Source organism: Paramisgurnus dabryanus, chromosome 6, assembly GCF_030506205.2.
Source record: "Paramisgurnus dabryanus chromosome 6, PD_genome_1.1, whole genome shotgun sequence".
In the NCBI taxonomy this organism is placed as follows: domain Eukaryota; kingdom Metazoa; phylum Chordata; class Actinopteri; order Cypriniformes; family Cobitidae; genus Paramisgurnus; species Paramisgurnus dabryanus.
In genome coordinates this window covers 21,078,031-21,096,289 of record NC_133342.1, presented here as the reverse complement: position 1 = coordinate 21,096,289, position 18,259 = coordinate 21,078,031, and the positions used below count along the sequence as shown (strand labels likewise).

Here is an 18,259-nt window from a genome sequence, read left to right as displayed (position 1 = left end):
CAAACTTCAGCAGATGGTAAGATATTCTGCAGGCTACATATTTCAGTGGACATATTTTTTAAATCCATTTTTAACAAATAAACACAAAAAAAAAAAACAATAAGAAAGTTATCTGCTTTAGTTAAAAAAAGTATGGATTTATCTCAGAAATTTGTCTGACTACTTCAGGCATGCATCTATTATTCACTTACTTCTTAGAAATGTAAAACTTGAATTGAGAAAAACTACAAATAGACATTTTTTTCTACACCACTGTTCTGAGAGCAATGACTCAGATTGTCAGGAATAATAGACCATTTCAAAACATTTAAACCACACTGGTCCAGAACCACTTCCTGTTTCAGTTTGTGATGTTTTTTTTATTTTATTTCACACATATATCATTATCTTTAAGATGTTTGTTAAACTTTTTGATTCAGTTCTATATGTTCTGTTGGTTGTATTTTATCCAAGCGTTTATCTAGTGTTAAAAAACTAAAACAGGAAGTGCTTCTGGACCAGTGTTGTTTACATCTTTTGAAGTGGTCTGTATAAAGACAGATTTTCTTGGTGTCTGCATATCAAGAAGTGTGAAAATGATCGTCCCATTGGTGTAATAGAAACTTGTATTCGAGCCACCTCCACAGTCTGGGTTTGACAGCTATGTTTCATAATTGATTTCTAGGTATTTATTACAATGTCATTAAATATCTGATTTTAAAATGCATTTGTTCCTACATTCTTGCAAAACAAAACTTCTGTGCAGTATTATAACCCTTAGGTAAACCATATTTAAATGCCTTTTAAAGTTAAAGATTACAATAAATTTGTTTTTAGGCTAAACCCCACTTGAGAACAAGAATAAATCTAATTGGCCATCTTTAAATGCATTTTAATGATAAAGGTTACAATAAAAAAAAATTGTTTGTTTTTTTAGGTTAAACCCCACTTGAGAACTGTAGAATAAATATAATCGATTCGCGAAATGCCGAATGCCCACGAATGTTTCCGAACATCCGAGCAAGCAACCTGTAAGGCAGTCAGGGAGGGAGAGCGGGATTGAGGGGACGGCAGGCTGAGCTGTAGACAGTCACCCACAGCTTTGGAGCAGAAGTACGTGAGGCAGAAACTCGGGATTCGCAACAATACAATCTTTCCCACTCTTTGTAGTTATAGAAACCGGGATTATAACGGCCGCGTGGCACATTAGCAGGAGAAGAGTCGCTACTCTGTGGAATCAAATAATTTCCCTGTACGTTTTAAAAGTGGATTTGTGCTTGTCCAACTGAACCGGGTGAGACGAGCGTTTGCCGTGCACGGAAAGAAATGCAAACCGCGGCGGAACGGAGAGACGGTGAGTTCAATACATTTTCCCCATTCATTCGCTCTTGTTGTCTGACACGAAGAAGTACTTTAACGGTGATAATCATGTGCATTAACGAGCATGATCGACAATTCAAGTATTTCCCTGAGAGTTGACGAGTTGAATGAGTTGACGTCGGCTAAGCTAGTTCACGAGCTAACCGAATCATTTTAAAACGTACAGATCGCTAGTTTGAGGTGGTTTGCACAAGTGCATTTGAGTTATTTTTCCAGTGTGGCAGGCTTATGGCAGATTTTGCCATTGTAACTTCCGTTTGAGTACGCTGAGGTCCACATTTCTTACCAAGCATTTGAAGAGGAGCAAGTGTCTTGCGGGTCGCGAAGTAATACTGCTTTACTACATACACGTATTGAAAATAAATGTTTAACGATGACTTAAGAAGTTGAATTATTGACCACATGTAATAAGTAATGCATTGCACGTATTTGTCAGTTAAGTGTGCAGCAGACAATAAACACACAGAACAAGTGTAGCGCGATATTCATCTCTGCGCGAGCTCATGACTTTATCATCGATGCTTTATGCTAGACATCTTATGCGAAACGTGTTTGAAAAATATTAGTGTTGTGCAAACGATGTTTTGTTTACTTTTTATGCATAAAGTGGACAGCTGTTTTATGCTTTGTGTGATTATTAAAGAAGCCGTAAAGAAATGTATTCCAAACACGTACGTGGATAAGATTTTTAAGATGCTACCGTCCGTGAATGAGGGTGCATATTTTACACCCCACTACAATAGTTTACATAAATACACTTTTGTGTCATTTCTGGACAAAGTGTTGCCCTAGGTGACACGTAAGGACGCCGGGTTGCAGGGATTTTTATGCTGTTTCAAAGAAACGTTGCTCTTCACATGACATGATTTACGTAAATTGGGTTATTTCTTACAGAGCCGAACTCTGTGAGGCGTACCACTCTATTGTAAGTGTAATTCGCCCTGTTTTTACAGATATTACTTTGCGGGCTTTACATATAACGGTGGCGGTGTTTGTTGTAGTGGAATAAGAAGTAAAGCTCACGAGACAGCATTGTTTGTTAATATCGCGTGCGCGGCGGACACTAGCAGAACAATGACACTGTTATGCTATAGACATTTCGCATTATTTGTTACTCTTGTCCTGGATTTATTGAAAAGCAATACTGTTCGTCAGGAGTTATTTTCGGAAGGGGGTCCTTATTCGTGACCATACGTGGGTTTCAACCTTTACAGTTTCATTAATTAATAACGAGAGGAAATACCATATGAATTTAAATTTCACAATGATGTCATTAATATTGAGTATTCTGGAAAAGCTTAAGAGCAAGTTTCATGGAATTGCATCAGAAGTCTTTAATAATTTGGCTATAGACAACATGATCATCTTGATCTTATGCAATGTGCTCATGCTACTCTTCAGTCTATGTAATTGTTTAATGTCTGTCAGATTTGGTTTTGTTCAGAAAGCTAGAATTGCTTCTAGGGTTAAAAGTAGCTTGAACAACATTGACACGCATGACAATGAAAAATGTCCCCCCAATTTCTTCAGTTTCACATGTGTGATTTGATCAGAGGCACACTGATGTCATTGTATTTGTTGCTAGCAGTTCTTTTTCCCCACTAATATAGATAAACTGAAATGTCAAGAATACAAGATATTTAGCTAGCTTATCAAAATTACATGCCTGTGAATGATTTATGGGATACAGTATATGTCAGCATGGTTTACTTAATACTAATGTCACAGCAGCCATCATTTCTAAATATGAAATTAAATGTTTACACACTAAGCAAGATATAGTTTTGTTTCTCAATTGGATCTTAAGCTGTGTGTGTATATACAGTACATGTCTGAGTGCATGCATGTTTGTGTCAATAACCTTTGGTACAAACCCCTGGCACTTACCTACTTCATTCCGGCAGTGGTAACTAATTGGCACTTTTGAAATGCCCAGCCCTCTGTTGCCACATGCTGGAAAGCCACTGTGTGCAGAGTTCCCCTTGCTGGCGCTGTCTTATGGTTTCCATATGCGCTGAATTTGGGTAATTTCAGGGCATGGGCTCTAATGAGAGATTTTATTTCTGTGCATCGGTTGTGGTGTTGGGGATCAACATTTATAGGACTCATATCTGGGAACTGAAACTGTCTTGGATGTCTCAGTGGCACATAGGGCTCTGGCAAGGGAATACTCAGTTTTTATTTAAACAACCAAGTCAACACTTTTTTTAGGAGACACTGTGGCAAAAAAACATTTTTACGTTCTGTGTTTTAAAAGTTTTATGGGCAGTTTACAAGACTAAAATGTATGTTTGAGCTGTCTTAACTGAAAACGGCTTGCACTGGCATATCCTAAATATATATTTGGTGCCATTGATGTACACCAGTAAGTTTTTTTGTAAGGGATGTTTGTGAAAACAACTTAAATGTCCTAATGTAACTGAAGCTTAGTCCCTATTTGTTTAGGAATGGTCCAGATCTCTTGCAAATCACTTTTTAATGTATTTAAAAGTCACTCTTAGGAGGTCATGGGGATCTAAATAAATGTCAGTGGTCTGAAGACTAGATTTAATTGGGGACCATAATTAAATGAGTAACAACAAATACCTGCCATAGTTGGAGAGCAATGGGAAAAGTTTGTTGGAAATCTTCACTTAAAGGGATACTTCACCGATTTAGCATTCAGCTTTGTATCTGTAGAAACCCGGCAGTATTACTGAATGACCATGTTTCCCTCCATCATTTCCCCCTGAGAGGAGAGATATCTGCATTTTGGTTCTGCAAAAAAGTCCTCCGATGATGCAAAAATCGTCATATTACATCATCGGAGGACTTTTTTGCAGAACCAAAATGCAGATATCTCTCCTCTCAGGGGGAAATGAGGGAGGGAAACATGGTCATTCAGTAATACTGCCGGGTTTCTACAGATACAAAGCTGAATGCTAAATCGGTGAAGTATCCCTTTAATCAAGTAATTTAAATTCCACTGCGGTGAAAAGGTTTTATTTGTAGTTTATATGTCTATGTGGTGTTTTTAATGTGCTTTAAAGAGCAACTATGGTCCAATTCACGATTTTACATTTCCTTTGGTGTGTAAGTGTGTATTAGTACATGTTAACGATATGCAAAAGGTAAAAATTGTAAACGATGAAACTAGTTATTGTTTTTAATGTAAATCTCTTTTCTTGGACTGCAACAAACACATGGATTGGAGGCAACAGTTTACTTCCTGGGATTGGTGATAGACAAGACCGACATTATCATAATTCCTCCCGCTTTGGTCTCCTAGCCTGTAAATTAACTCCTGTTAGCATTGCATTGTGAGCGAATTAGGGATGCTCATATCAGTTAATTTTCCCGGCCGACAACCGTAGCTTCTAAACCGAACATTAACCGTTAATTTATAAGATTTTAATATGAAATTGTCATTGAGTAAAAATACAGTTGACGGTTGTCTGTGAACTAGTAAAAACAAAACATTTAATTTGAACGTGCAAACAGCAGCGACAGATCAACAACAGAACCAGGATTCATACATTATCAGATATTCACGCAACATTACCTTATTAAAAAGCACGCGATCGGTCCAGAGGATTAATATCCAAAGGGCAGATTGTCTCCGTTTCATCTACCACAGTGGTCATTTCTAAAGCAGGACGCTTTCAGAAAGTTTTGGTTTCGTGTCGTCTTTCTCCGTTTGTGCAAAAAGAGAGATGTTTATGGTTAGCGTCAGAGGCCATCAGCGAACGTCTGTCTGGATGCGCGCGAGACGGACCGCGTCATCTTGCGCGGACACGCCCGCGTCTCCGTTCAGCTTCCAAACACGCATACAAATGATTTCTCATACAAATGATTACTTTCAGACCGTCAAGGCAGCAATCATTTGTGTCATTTACAGGACATTTACAAATTAAAGATAGAAAAGTGGCGAAATGTCTGTCGGCTCATGACGACACGCACCATGTATTAAAAAATATTTTTTTATTTTAACTGATAATGTTAATCGTTCATAAATTCTTACCTTCGGTTAATGGTTAAATGGTCAATGTGAACATCCCTAGAGCGAATCTTTCAAACATGGTAAGGAGGGTCACATTTCCAGCTGACATCAGAGGTATTGAGGCCAATCACAATGTACAGATTAGCTGACCAATCAGGCACAGCGCTTTTCAAATCAATGAGCTTTGTACAAAATCAGAGTGTTTGAGAAAAGCAAGATATCTGGAGCTACGATTGTCATTTTTGACAAGAAAATAATCCTTTAACCCGGTAAGTGAACAGCAATATGATTTTACAAGGCTATTAATAAGCATAAATTAAAAAAATGTATTTAATTCAGCATTTTTTATTTTACCAAGCATTAATTCATGGTTTTATTCATGTAAAGCTATGTGGTTATTGGGACAGGATTTGATGGATCAGCTTATGTGACTCTGTAAGTTCGTCTTTATTTCTTATGTCTGTTATGTTAAATAAGGTTATTAATTAAAGCAAAGTAAGTATACTCGGAGTCCTTTTAATGAAGTTGCATCACTTCGCCATCATATTTGCTGTGCAAGCTGCTGTTGTTGTTAGCTCCTCCCCTCAGATGCTGTGGCATCCAGTGCGCAATTCTCAAAAAGCGGCATTTATCAGTCAATCCGATATCACAAAACCGATATCCGATAATGGGAAACTGCTTAAATAACGGGAAACAGATATATCTGTCGATCTCTACACTAGATCAAACACAATCATGAAGTGATGACGTCACATATGCTAATTAGCGTGTGACATCATCACCGCCACAGTCTTTCAGAATCCTGTGGGAAACACTGTATAGGGAGACTTTAACCCCTTCAGACCTGATTTTCAGGTGTTTAATCAGGGTGCCTGATTTTGATTGGTTGTTTAGCATTTTTATTGGTTTGACCCACCAAACATGTGATGTCCATTCCAGTGGACGCAGGGTCTGAAGGGGTTAAAGTCAGAGATATTAGCAATTTTAAAGTCAAGTAGATACGACTTGCTCTCATATTGACCAAAATAGCTACCCCGAGGTGTTGCACCTTAGACAAAAACTAGGAATGCACCGAATATTCGGCCACCGAAAATTTTCGGTCGAAAATGGCCCAAAAGAGCATTTTTTATTCTGCGCTGTTTGGGACTCGCCTTCGTTCTCTGTGTGCGCGCTTTTAAGTTCCACTTAATAGTGCACACACGAGTGAGACGCAAACAAGCGAACGTAAAATCTTTCTGTTATTGACAGGGCACATATAAACAAAATTATCTCCAAAGTATTATTTTTCTAATCAAAACATTTGTTTATGTCTTAAGTGTATGTATAGATTACAGTCATAAACCAGTCTCTGCTTATTTAAAGAGACAGTTTACTCAATTAACCTACTTAAGTCTAACAAAGAGACAAATAGCTCTAAAAATAATAATATATTTAATTTATACAATGAAGACAGTGTTATGACTCATTTAATTCGATTTCTGTACCTAATGCTGATGTTAGACCTTATTAATATGCAGCTTTGTTCTTTTTTATAAATGTTTGTAATTTCTTTATTTGTTATTAGATTTTCCCCACCCCCTTTTTGCTGATCTGAAAAATAATCCGATCCGTGCCTCAAAAACTAATGTGATCTGAACCGTGAGTTTTGTGATCTGTCACACACCCCTAGTAAAGTTAGTACACAGTGATAGCCATAAATGCATTTGTACTGATAATTGGCATAATAATTTATTTCAGTGTTTCGGTTTCGGTTTTTCGGCCTTGGTTTCCTCATTTTCGGTTTCGGCCAAGAATTTTCATTTCTGTGCATCCCTAACAAAAACCATACGTCACTTTAACTTAGTATTCGTAAATTTTGATGAAGTAGTTTCAAAATTAATGTTTACTGTTGGTAAGATTGTTGTGTTAAAATAGCATAAAATGTTTTCTTTAATCAAACATGAAAATATGGTAATATATAAGAAATGATGTCCACCGATAGTTTTTGGAGAACAATTGTGGTCAGTACGTAGGTGTTACAGTGAATTGCAAAGATTTGCCACCCAGGATGTTATCATAAGTGTTAGAATTTTTTTCTTAAAACCACAGTCATATGTAAGTTTCACTGTAGACCTCACCGTAGTGATTGCATTTCTTAAATAACCTTGCTAGTAGCTACTTGTTTTAACAGTGTCTTTCCAAGGACTCATGAGTAATGGTTGGAATAGATCCACCGTGTTTGCTTTTCTGTTGCTTTCAGGTTTTTCATATTTTTTCAGCGTCTTCAGTGTTTAGAGGCCTGTGAAGTAGTTAAGTGTCTGGAAGCTAATTCTGCAGTAATTTGGCTGCTGATTGAAAACAGGCTCTCTATTAGTGGGCCTGCTGGTGGCATTATAAACCATTTACAGTGCACTTTTATAGGACATCTCCATTTAACATAAAGTGGAAACAGACAGTGGCCCCAAAATGGCCCAGATCCATTTTAAGTATCTAACGCAAAACTTGAACCACCCATAAGTACTACATTATTTGCTAAAGCTGTAAAAGTTTTCATCGAGAAGTAATTGTATAGGCCCTGATTTATTTTAGCAAGATATGCAAGTGCATTTACTTTGGCGAGAATTTCACAGAACCGCTATGCATTTTCGGAACACAGTTACATGCAACACAACTTCCAGTACAGCTGTTTTAACGGATCATGCTGGGTGGCATGTGTCAGCCATGACATCATAGATCGCATCCACAGCTGGTGTTTTAACCGTGCCTCTGTGGTGGGAAATGCACAAAACATAGTTTGTGCTGACTGTTTGCGTGTGACTTATTAGATTAATGTGTTAGTCATTTTGCCCTCGTACCCATTGTCGTGGCTCCATTAGGCAGAAGGACGTGTCCAATGCACGATTACGGAGTTGTGTGAAGGTGACCTGGCCCTCCACAGCCTAACCCAAACACACAGACATGTGTTTGATTTCCTTCAACGTCTTTGTTGAACTCTTGTTGCTGCTACTCACTGTCACCACAGTTTTCAATATCCAATAAATATAGCCACTTACTTGCTAAACTGACATTAACTTGGTCCCATGTCCTACCGCTTAGGAAGATGAATGTAGAGCAAGTTGCAAGACTCAGTACTGATAATAAAGATTTCGTAACATTTATGCATCATTAATGGTCTTTGCGTTTAACAATAAAAAAATTGCAGTATTGAATTTTAATGAGGACTCTTCTGTGACTCCCTTTAGAGAGCAAGTGACTTTGCAGTTGTTTTGATGGAGTAGGTGATTTGACTACAATGATACAATGATGTCAAACAATGATATGGTTTGCAGTTTAGGTTTTTGGTGGTTATGTGTTTAGCCTGGAGATGTGCATTTTGGTCATTTTGACTGTTAGTTAGGGGTGTACTGGATCACATAATTCACGGTTCAGATCACATTACAGTTTTTGAGGCACGGATTGGATAATTTTTCGGATAAGGAAAAAGGGGTGGGAAACATCTAATAAGAACGGATAAAGAAATGACAAACGTTTATAAAAAAATAACATAGTTGCACATTAAGTAAGGTCTACAATTGGCATTAGGTACAGAAATCGGATCAAATGAATAATAACAATGTCTTTATTGTATAAATTTATTATAATTATAATTTTTCGAGCTACAGAAGTGATTTTCTCTTTGGCTTGGGTTGTTTGATTAACATTAATTGCACAGACTTAAGTAGGTTAATTGAGGTGACTGTCTCTTTAAAATAATAAAGAATTCCAAACGCAGCTTCTTAAGTTAAATTCACATTATAAGCGACTAGCAGTAGCAGAACGATGCAATCTCATTGATTTAAATGGAAGCTCGGCGGCATCCGGCGACACGAACGGCAGTGACCGTTAAGAGACGAGCGACACACAGCAACAAAGTCGCTTATAATGTGAATGTACCTTTAGATGCAGAATAAACAGTCACTCCACTCTGAGTGAAGTTGGTCCGGACACCCCCATGCACATCTGTGCATACAGAAAAGTGCTCACTTTAGCACCTTTTTATGGTTAAATTGTATAAAATCACTTGAGTGCTTACATTTGCAAGGCTTTGAAACACATGCAAATAATAAACTAGTGTTAGGCTGATAAATCGTCCAGTGATGCTTGCTATGCTTCTCAATGAATTACGGTGAACTGCCACAACATATGGGTGGGCGATATGGGGAAAATATCATATCACGGTTGGTTTAGGCAAAATCACGATTTTATCACCATTGCTGAGCCTTAATACACCCATACTAATGCCCCCATTTAAAAATCCAGTCCTACAAGGTAACAAATATATGCGCGGAAAGTGCACGGACAGTATGCGTACAACAGCGCATTCACAAGAAAATATTGAGACAGGACACTCCACTACAAATAATTACACAAAGAAAATAGACAGCATTTGCACAAACACTGTCGTTTTCTCTTCTTTTATTTTCTATATTTTTAAGAACAGAAAGCATTTTGCGAATCACATACGTGCCGAACCTTGGGCCGTGATCAGCTGCGATCTGGTACACCCCTACTGTTAGTCATTAGGCAGGTGTATCACCCGAGTACTCAGCATGGGTGGAAATATGGAGAAGTACCATATGCACATTTTTTTTCTAAAATGTTGGTCTACATTTAAGTCAGAAGGAGGTCTTTGGCTGGTGCATCGCATCTCACTGTCCTTTTTTCACCAGCTTGGACCATATGTCTAGCTGATTTTAAATACAAGTGCTTTATGTTTTCAGACAGAGTGTTCTTACACTCTTACTGTGATGAACAAAAAGTCCATGTGTACAATGTTCAAGCATAATTACTGTTCAAGTTTTAGCAATATCAAACATGATGATAATAATATAAAGTTTAAAACTAAATTATCCAATATTTGTGTGCATTTTTTTAGTTGTCATTGTTGTCATTGTACTGTGTTGTTGTACACAGTGTGCCAAAATAGTTGCATAATAAAGCATTCATACAAAAATAATAGACTATTCCACAATTTGTCGTACAGGACTGATTCAAAGACCACTTGCTTTGGTTGCAAAGCTCTGGGACCTTCAAGGCTTTATTGGTCTAAATGAACTCTGCTACTCTGGTGGTTGCAAGGCAAAATCAGTGGTCCTACTTATTTGCCTAATATTTTCCTTTATTATTTATTTTCTCCATATTTTGTGCAATATTTGATTATTAAAAATGTATTCTTAGTGAATACTACCGTCATAGAGCAGGTAGTGCTCTTGTTTATGTTCATTGTTAGTCAAACAATGGGTTTCTTGGTTTATCCATTGGTTATTACTATGAAAAGATAGTTTAGTGTTGTAATTGGGATTAATTGCAGTCCATAGTAAAATCCAAAGGTCAGCCCTGACCATATGCTCTGAATGAATGTTGCAGGTTTTTTTCTACTAAAAAAAACCAACTTGGCACTTTCTCGGCTCTCATGAGATTCACCTCTGAAACAAACAAGGTTGAATATTCTTCATTCATTCTGACTGAATGCAGAAAACAAATAACATTTTTCTGTCAGCCATTATTATAGACAGAATTACACAAAGCTTCTAGTTGTCTGGGGAAGTAGCTGCTGTTTTAAGCTGTTTTTAAAGGTATAGGTGTTGCTGTTTCAGGAGCAGTTGTGGGCTTATTTTCCACAGAGTGCTACTATAAGCAGTATCCAGACTTTATCATGAGGACAAAGGAAGCAGAATGCAGAAGGATGAGAGGATGCAGTTCTGGCACTTTAGTTTTCCACTGTTGTGCCAGATGGAGAAGACTGGGGGAGTCCTGGCATGGAGGGGTGCTGCTGACTGCCGAACAATCACATAAGGGCCCACTAACTCCCCCCTCATGCCAACTGTGTCTGTCCACTGGACAAAGACAAGACAAGATATTCTGATTAATATTGCAATCATTTTTTGACCATTGTATTTTCTTAAGACTGAGTAAAACTAGTTCTGCAATCCTTCTTTGTACTTTGCACATATTATGCCCATTTTTACAAGATGAAACTTAATAGAAGTCTCAGGTGTTCCCAGAATGTGTCTGTGAAGTTTTATCTAAAAATACTCCCCAGATCATTTATTATACCATGTCCAGTATGTCCCTATTTGGGTTAGAGCAACAGCATGCTTTGTGTGTGTGTGTGTGTGTGTGTGTGTGTGTGTGTGTGTGTGTGTGTGTGTGTGTGTGTACCTGGTAATTATCATGTTGTGGGGACCAATTGTTTTTGTGGCTTTGTGGGGACATTTTGAGGTTCCCAATAGGAAACAAGGTTATAAATCAAACAGAATAATGTTTCTTGAAAATCTGAAGTAGCAGAAAGTTTTCTGTGATGGTTGGGGTAAGGGAATGGGGTAGGTTTGGGGAATAGAATATACAGTTTGTACAGTATAAAATGCATTACGGAAACCTGTGTGTGTGTGTGTGTGTGTGTGTGTGTGTGTGTGTGTGTACCTTAAATGCAAGTGAGCTACTGCTACAGTACTCACTTCCTTTACCAAAGAGCTTTTAGTTAAAATAGATCTGATTCCTGTAAATACAGTCTAAGACAATAGTATCTCACTATTGAGATATGGTGGACAGTGTGCAACTTGTTAAAGGCAAAAACTATGATACTAGACTATCAGTGGCTGTGGGTGGGGCTTTATCAGTGTGATGTCACATTAACAAGAGAATCAAAATGGCATTTTCTTATAAGACTGCTTATGAGACTGAATTTTTAATTGTAGGCCGGTTGTGTTTACACAGTGCCAACACACATATGTCCAAACACCTTGTAAAAGTGGATTTTGCATAACAGGCATCCCTTAAAACAGCTGTTTAAATTATGTTGGAATGTTCACAGTTGCTTGTGTTGGTAAGTCCCATTATTTCTCTGAAACAGTTCTCAGAAACTGTAATCTAGATTTTTTTTTACATTTTAGATTTATATATTATGACCCTGTCGGTGAAGGTCAGGCCAAAGTCTCATAATCTGGGTCTCATTAAACACACCATTGTATAAACTGAATTACAGTGCGTTTGCAATATTATTCCGTGTGTTTCCTGGAAAATTAAACCTATGACCCTGTTGTTGTTAACACTGAGTTAATGAGGAAAAAATTAGATAATAAAACATAAAGATGTAAATATTTGTTATTACCATATTAATACATATTAATGTGAATTATTAAGAAAGCAGATTCAAAGTTTTGTTGCAGTGAATGGTTGAGGCGATAAAAAAACTACAATACTAAGATAATAGATACTGAATTGGTCAAGGCTTGATAAAAAAATCATCTTTTTAAACTAAATTAAATAATCAATGTTTTCTACCATAGTATGTAAGTGTAATTGGTTTTGGAGTTTTATGTTAATGAATAAAGCTTCTTAGTGGAGAAGATATGACATGACTTCAAATGCATTGTGTCATTTTACACTCTAATAACTCTAATGGACTTGAAGAAAGCCAAACTCGAAAACTTTACACATTTCCCTGATTGAATATGTTCTGTCATTATCATTTCATAAACCGCCAGTGATGTTTGGGTCAGAACTGTAAGTCTGGAAACTTGATGCCGGATGTCTCTCGTGCTGAAGTACTGATCTGTTATTCAGAAAATCATGATTGGATTAAATCCAAAGTTAATAGGAAGCATAAAATTAACCGTGGTAAAGCAATAACAAACTCATAAAGGCGCTATCAGAATCATGTTCCTTAGAAGTCAATATTTTTATCTCACGGAACAAAAATATGTTGGTTTTTTTAACATTATGTCAGAAAAATCCAACTAGGCCAAAAATAACAGGCATTTTGATTGGTTTAGTTTTTAAACAGTGCCTATTTAAATGCCCATGGCCAGATTAGAAGGGTTTGAAATGTCCCTTTGGTTATGCCGTGTATTAAATTTGGAAGTTGTATTGAGAAAATCAAAGGCCTGTTTTCTCATATTTACTTCAGTGTGGTTATTCAAGAACTCGGTGTTCCCACATTATACCTTTTTATTTCTGTCCGTGTGTTCTAATGAATAACACCTTCATATAGTGTCTAGACAGACGCCTTCATCTTGAGGTGTTTATGATGTTCAGTTCATCTGGCTACTGAATAACTTTATGCCCGCACACCAAACACTGTCGAAATTTTTACGTTGGATCCACTTAAATTGTTAAGCTATTACCAAAATTTTCACTTTTTACAGTGTATACAGGGTTTCCTGTATAGGAAACATTACGATACATAGGCCTTGTCCAGATAATACAAGGTGATAAAAGACCCAACTATTATTAGGGCCCGAGCACACCGGGGTGTGAGGACCCAATTGTTCTTCAAGGAGTTATTTTGGAAATGTTTTCTCAGACTACAGTGTAAGAAGGGGGGAAAATTCCCATTACCCAACAGAGCACCAAGGTAAAACTAAGATGGAAGGCAGTGCCACCATCACCTGCCAGAAAGAAGCATATATATGCAGACAGTGTGGCAGAAGTGACACCTAAGCATCTGCAGTGTTAGTCACAGCTGATGACACACCAGACTAAGACTGACCACCTAGGGTGCATAACCCATGGTCATTTGGACTTAAGGGCAAAAAGTTACAAACAACTATTTATTTGAGAGAGTATGTGTCGTAAAAAGAACAATAGGATAATTTTTAACGTTTAACCTCATATGGTTGAGTGATTATTAGTTTAATATGATTACCCAAGGAGGTGTCAAAAATCATTAGCGCTTTTAATAATGAGCGTTCAACAGAAGGGTGACAGATAAACAGTACTTTGCATATGACAGAGAGTCAGAGTGTTTAAATGTTAATGCAAAACTGCCATTATTTAACTTCATTTATGCAAATAGAATCTGTTAGGAGATTCTTGACATCTATTACTATATCTGTCAAGGCCAAAAATAGCATGGCAGACTGTATGACTCTTGTGCATTATTCAAGTCTTCTCAAGCCATACAGTAACTTGTTGTAATAAACAAAGATGCCTTACCTTCAGCTGTAGCTTTAGCTCCTTTAGAGGCTGTTTACACTTGGCATTAACATGCGTTTCCGTCGATCGGATCACAAGTGGACGACGTTAATGCCAGGTGTAAACGGTGTTCAAAATGTTTTGAGCTCGTCCACTTTCGACCACTTTCAACCACATCCAGAGGTAGTCGAAACCACTTTCGATCGGATCGCTTGGAGTTGCGGAACGCATATGTGGTTGAATGTGTTCGAACAGCCACACGCGACCGCCTTCTTTCCGCCCATTTATCTAATCTGAGGTATTAAACACAAGTTTTACGTCTTTTTTGACTTCTGGCGTGAACAGCGCTAATTTTAGCCTTTCATTGATAAAACTAAAGCGGAGGATCTCTGTAGTTTCGTTTTGAAAGCGTGTGAAAGTTGCGCGATCCTATTTCATCAATTGCGCTGAAAATTCAGAGAAAGCTCTAACATATACACGTACAAAACATTGTGCAGCATGTTTACTTGCTAAACAAGCAGTGGATAATATTAGTTTGCATCCATATAAACTCATAATTACTCCCGCTCGGGTTTGAATGACAGCAGAAAGACTCGCCCACCGTCTCACAGACCACCCCCTCACAGTATTTAGGACAGATGCGGTCGAAAGTGGACAAAAGAGACGGATTTAAATACCAGGTGTAAACGTAATGTGTCTCTCTCGTGCACTTGTGATCCGATCGATGAAAACACATCTTAATACCAAGTGTAAACAGCCCCTTAGAAGTGAGGTTCGAAGTCAGCTGTCAAATATACTGTAAAGTAAGTGATGTTTTTACATCATTAAGTCCACTTTCATGAGTCTAATTCTGGATCAAGTGCGTAGATACGTGATGTGAGAGCATTCAATCCAAGAGAAGATCATTCAATCCAAGAGAAAAAATTGAGAAGTGAATATTGTGAAAAACCAAAGTCTATAGTGTGCTAACATGATAAACCTAGTTAGTAGCTAGAGGTGAGAGCTGTTTTAAAAGGCTCATGATATACGAGTCAAGCTTGTAGTGCTCTGAGGCTGAGTGGAATTGGTGGCATTATCTCTTGCAAATAGGTTTGAAAGAGCTTTAGGCCACAAAGACAACACTCTGATTTATTGCCCGAGATATTGTGAGTCGTTAGCTCAAATCTCTTGCACTGGTTTGTGTTTTTCCCATCCAGACTGCTTCTGAAATTTCAAATAAGGTCTTTTCATTCAGAAATTCATCTGTGTTTAAACCTTTAGAGCTGAAACTGTTCCTTAAAATACTTTTTTCTTTTTAAGTCATTTGCTCTTTTTTTTCCAGTAAGTGTCTTGTACTTGCGATCTTTTTTATTGCACATCCCTGTTTTATTAGACACCTCTTTTCCCCCATCTTGGGCTATTAAATCCTCTGCTGTTGCACATACAGTAATCCTAATCTTTCCTTTTTCTCCACTCGTCATACTTTAATGCACGGTTGCTATAGGAAACTGCACTTTTGATTTACTTGTGTGAAAATGTAAGTCAGTTCCCTAATGAGAAAACTGCAGGGAAATTATTTGAATTGTAGGCTACATTCATAGCTGACTATAACATATAAGAAATTGTACAGTATATCACTGAAGTGAAAATAGTGTGACTGTGAGGTGGGAGCAGTCGCATATGGGGTGAAGAAATATTTTGCTGCACTACATAAAAAAACACAAGAGTACAACTGTAAGAGCATTACGATTACGTGGCAAACATTATTAGTGAGCTGCAAATAAAATTCACACTTGTGTTTATTTCTTTTTTTTAATTTAGCTTTAAAATCATGATTGTTTCTTTCAAATGAGCACATTAATGATCTCAACATGGTGAGCTGAGCTGCAAATAATGAACAGGCATCTAAAAACAGGCACACACTACAGTATCTGTCACGGGCTATCAATAATCTCCATTTTAATTCAAATGAATTTAAATAGCCTATGAAACCTCACAGCTGTTCTTAATGAATGAGAGGAATGCTGTCACAATAGCTTCAAAGGAAAGACGCCGCACAGCGAGCGTCTGTGAGTTTTGTCTCATTCTTTCTCTGCGTTTTAGCCTCAAAGGACCAAAGCTTTATTTACACGTACAGGTAACATGAAATCCACATAGATCAGTCGCATAATCAAAAGTGCATTTAGTTTTTTACACCTGGTTGTGTTTGATTGGTTATGTGGGTTGAATATCGGTTGTCATGTGGGATCTGCTCACTTGAGACAATAAGAAGCGAGTGTTTATCCAACCGAATATTCTTATTCCTAATAGGAAATTGGTTTATTCCTAGCAGTCTTTAAAGAGTAATATCACATGTGGCTTTTTATATTTAAGCCGAGCTCTGATGACACAGATGAATTAAAGGGATACTTTACCCAAAAAATGAAAAATCTTTCATCATTTACTCAAACCTGGATGAGTTTCTTTGTTCTGTTTAACACACAATAAGATATTTTGATAAATGATGGTAAGCACACAGTTGATGGTACCCATTGACTTCCATAGTATTTGTTTTTTCTACTATGGAAGTCAATGGCTCCTGTCAACTGTGTAGTTACCATTATTTAGCAAAAAAAAAAAAAAATGATGAAAAGTAAGAAAAAATTGTTGTGACAGACTATCCCTTTAACATGCCTGAATTACTTTTAAAGCAGGGAACTACACTAACCTTTTCCACTGGTGGCACTTGCGCTACCAACTTTTTCAGTTACTGGCGCAAAATATGATTTGGTCGCACATATTTTTTTCAAGTTATAGTAAGGCGCTCTGGATAATAATGAACAATAATAAAACTGTATTGCATACAGATATGCTTTTTATTTTACTTGCCATCTTTTAAACCACATGCCGCCTTGTTTTCTTTAACGTTGCAGTGTTTCCCACAGATCTGAAATGTACTTGGTGGTGGTAGCCGGTGAAAAGGGCAATTATTACCCACTGACAAATAATGGTCTACTAAACATGTGATGTAGAACTAATAATGTGTGACACAACACAATACTTTGATTCATTGAAAATTAATATTAATTTCACATTATATTTCATCAATCTAACCACCCCAAACTTTCTTTGCCATTAACAAAGCTGACACTGTTTGTCAAAGCACCAAGAAAACACTTACTGTTTTTGCACTGATATATGAAGCAATTAGATCCCTTTTATCAAACTCAATATAATACAATACTATGTATAGTATATTAATAGACAGTGCAGGTCTATAGATTATAAATGTGACTGATGTTATGACTGATGTTATAATGGTAATAATTTCTATTAGATAGGCACTTTTACTGCTTTTGCTCTATCTTTCTATTTCTTTCTTGCCGATTTAAAAAGCTTAATCCACTCATTATTTCAGATTTAAAAGTCTACTTGCTGTCCCGTTGACAGACTTTACATTGCTTTGCTCGTTCAGTGCAATTGGCTTGACATTAGCATTGCTTTTTGCTACAATCTCTGTCCAAACTTAATATGGATATGGTTTTAGAAAATATATGGTTAATTAATAATAAGATTATTAAAAAAATGTGAGAAAGAAAATGCAGCGCGTGGTCGTAACAAGAACCATCGCCATAGAAACCGGAGGCACGCTGAAACTGCACTCGAGCTTTAGCGCGGTAGCGCTCATGGACGTTTTCCGATCGACTCGGGTTATAAACACAACATTAATCAGACTTGTGACCCAAAGTAATTAAACTAGGACGTAACCGGACCCGACAGACCATTTAAAACATAAACCCGGAACCATACGAGTCCCGCGTCCTCAGTGAAGAAAGACCTCTGCTCAAGTTCAGAAACAAGGAAGACACTGCGCTTGCGTCGCGTCCCACCCAATTCATTGAGAAACAGCTGAGCACGCAAACGCACACTGATAGGGAGAGACACGACGTGCTTTCACGCAAAATGAAGCCAACGTGTTGATGGCTCAGAGCACGTTATAAAACGTATTCTTAAGATCCACATTTCTGT

General features: G+C 37.4%; 1 protein-coding gene across 1 annotated transcript in view; it reads left to right on the top strand.

Annotated features, from left to right (window-relative positions):
- The first annotated feature begins 1,041 nt into the window (after positions 1-1,041).
- ptprfb (protein tyrosine phosphatase receptor type Fb) overlaps positions 1,042-18,259 on the top strand; it is a 214,825-nt gene continuing 197,607 nt past the window's right edge. The window contains exon 1 of the mRNA XM_065276015.2: positions 1,042-1,333. The gene's annotated coding sequence lies outside the window, so the exon portion shown is untranslated. The remainder of the gene's footprint in view (positions 1,334-18,259) is intronic.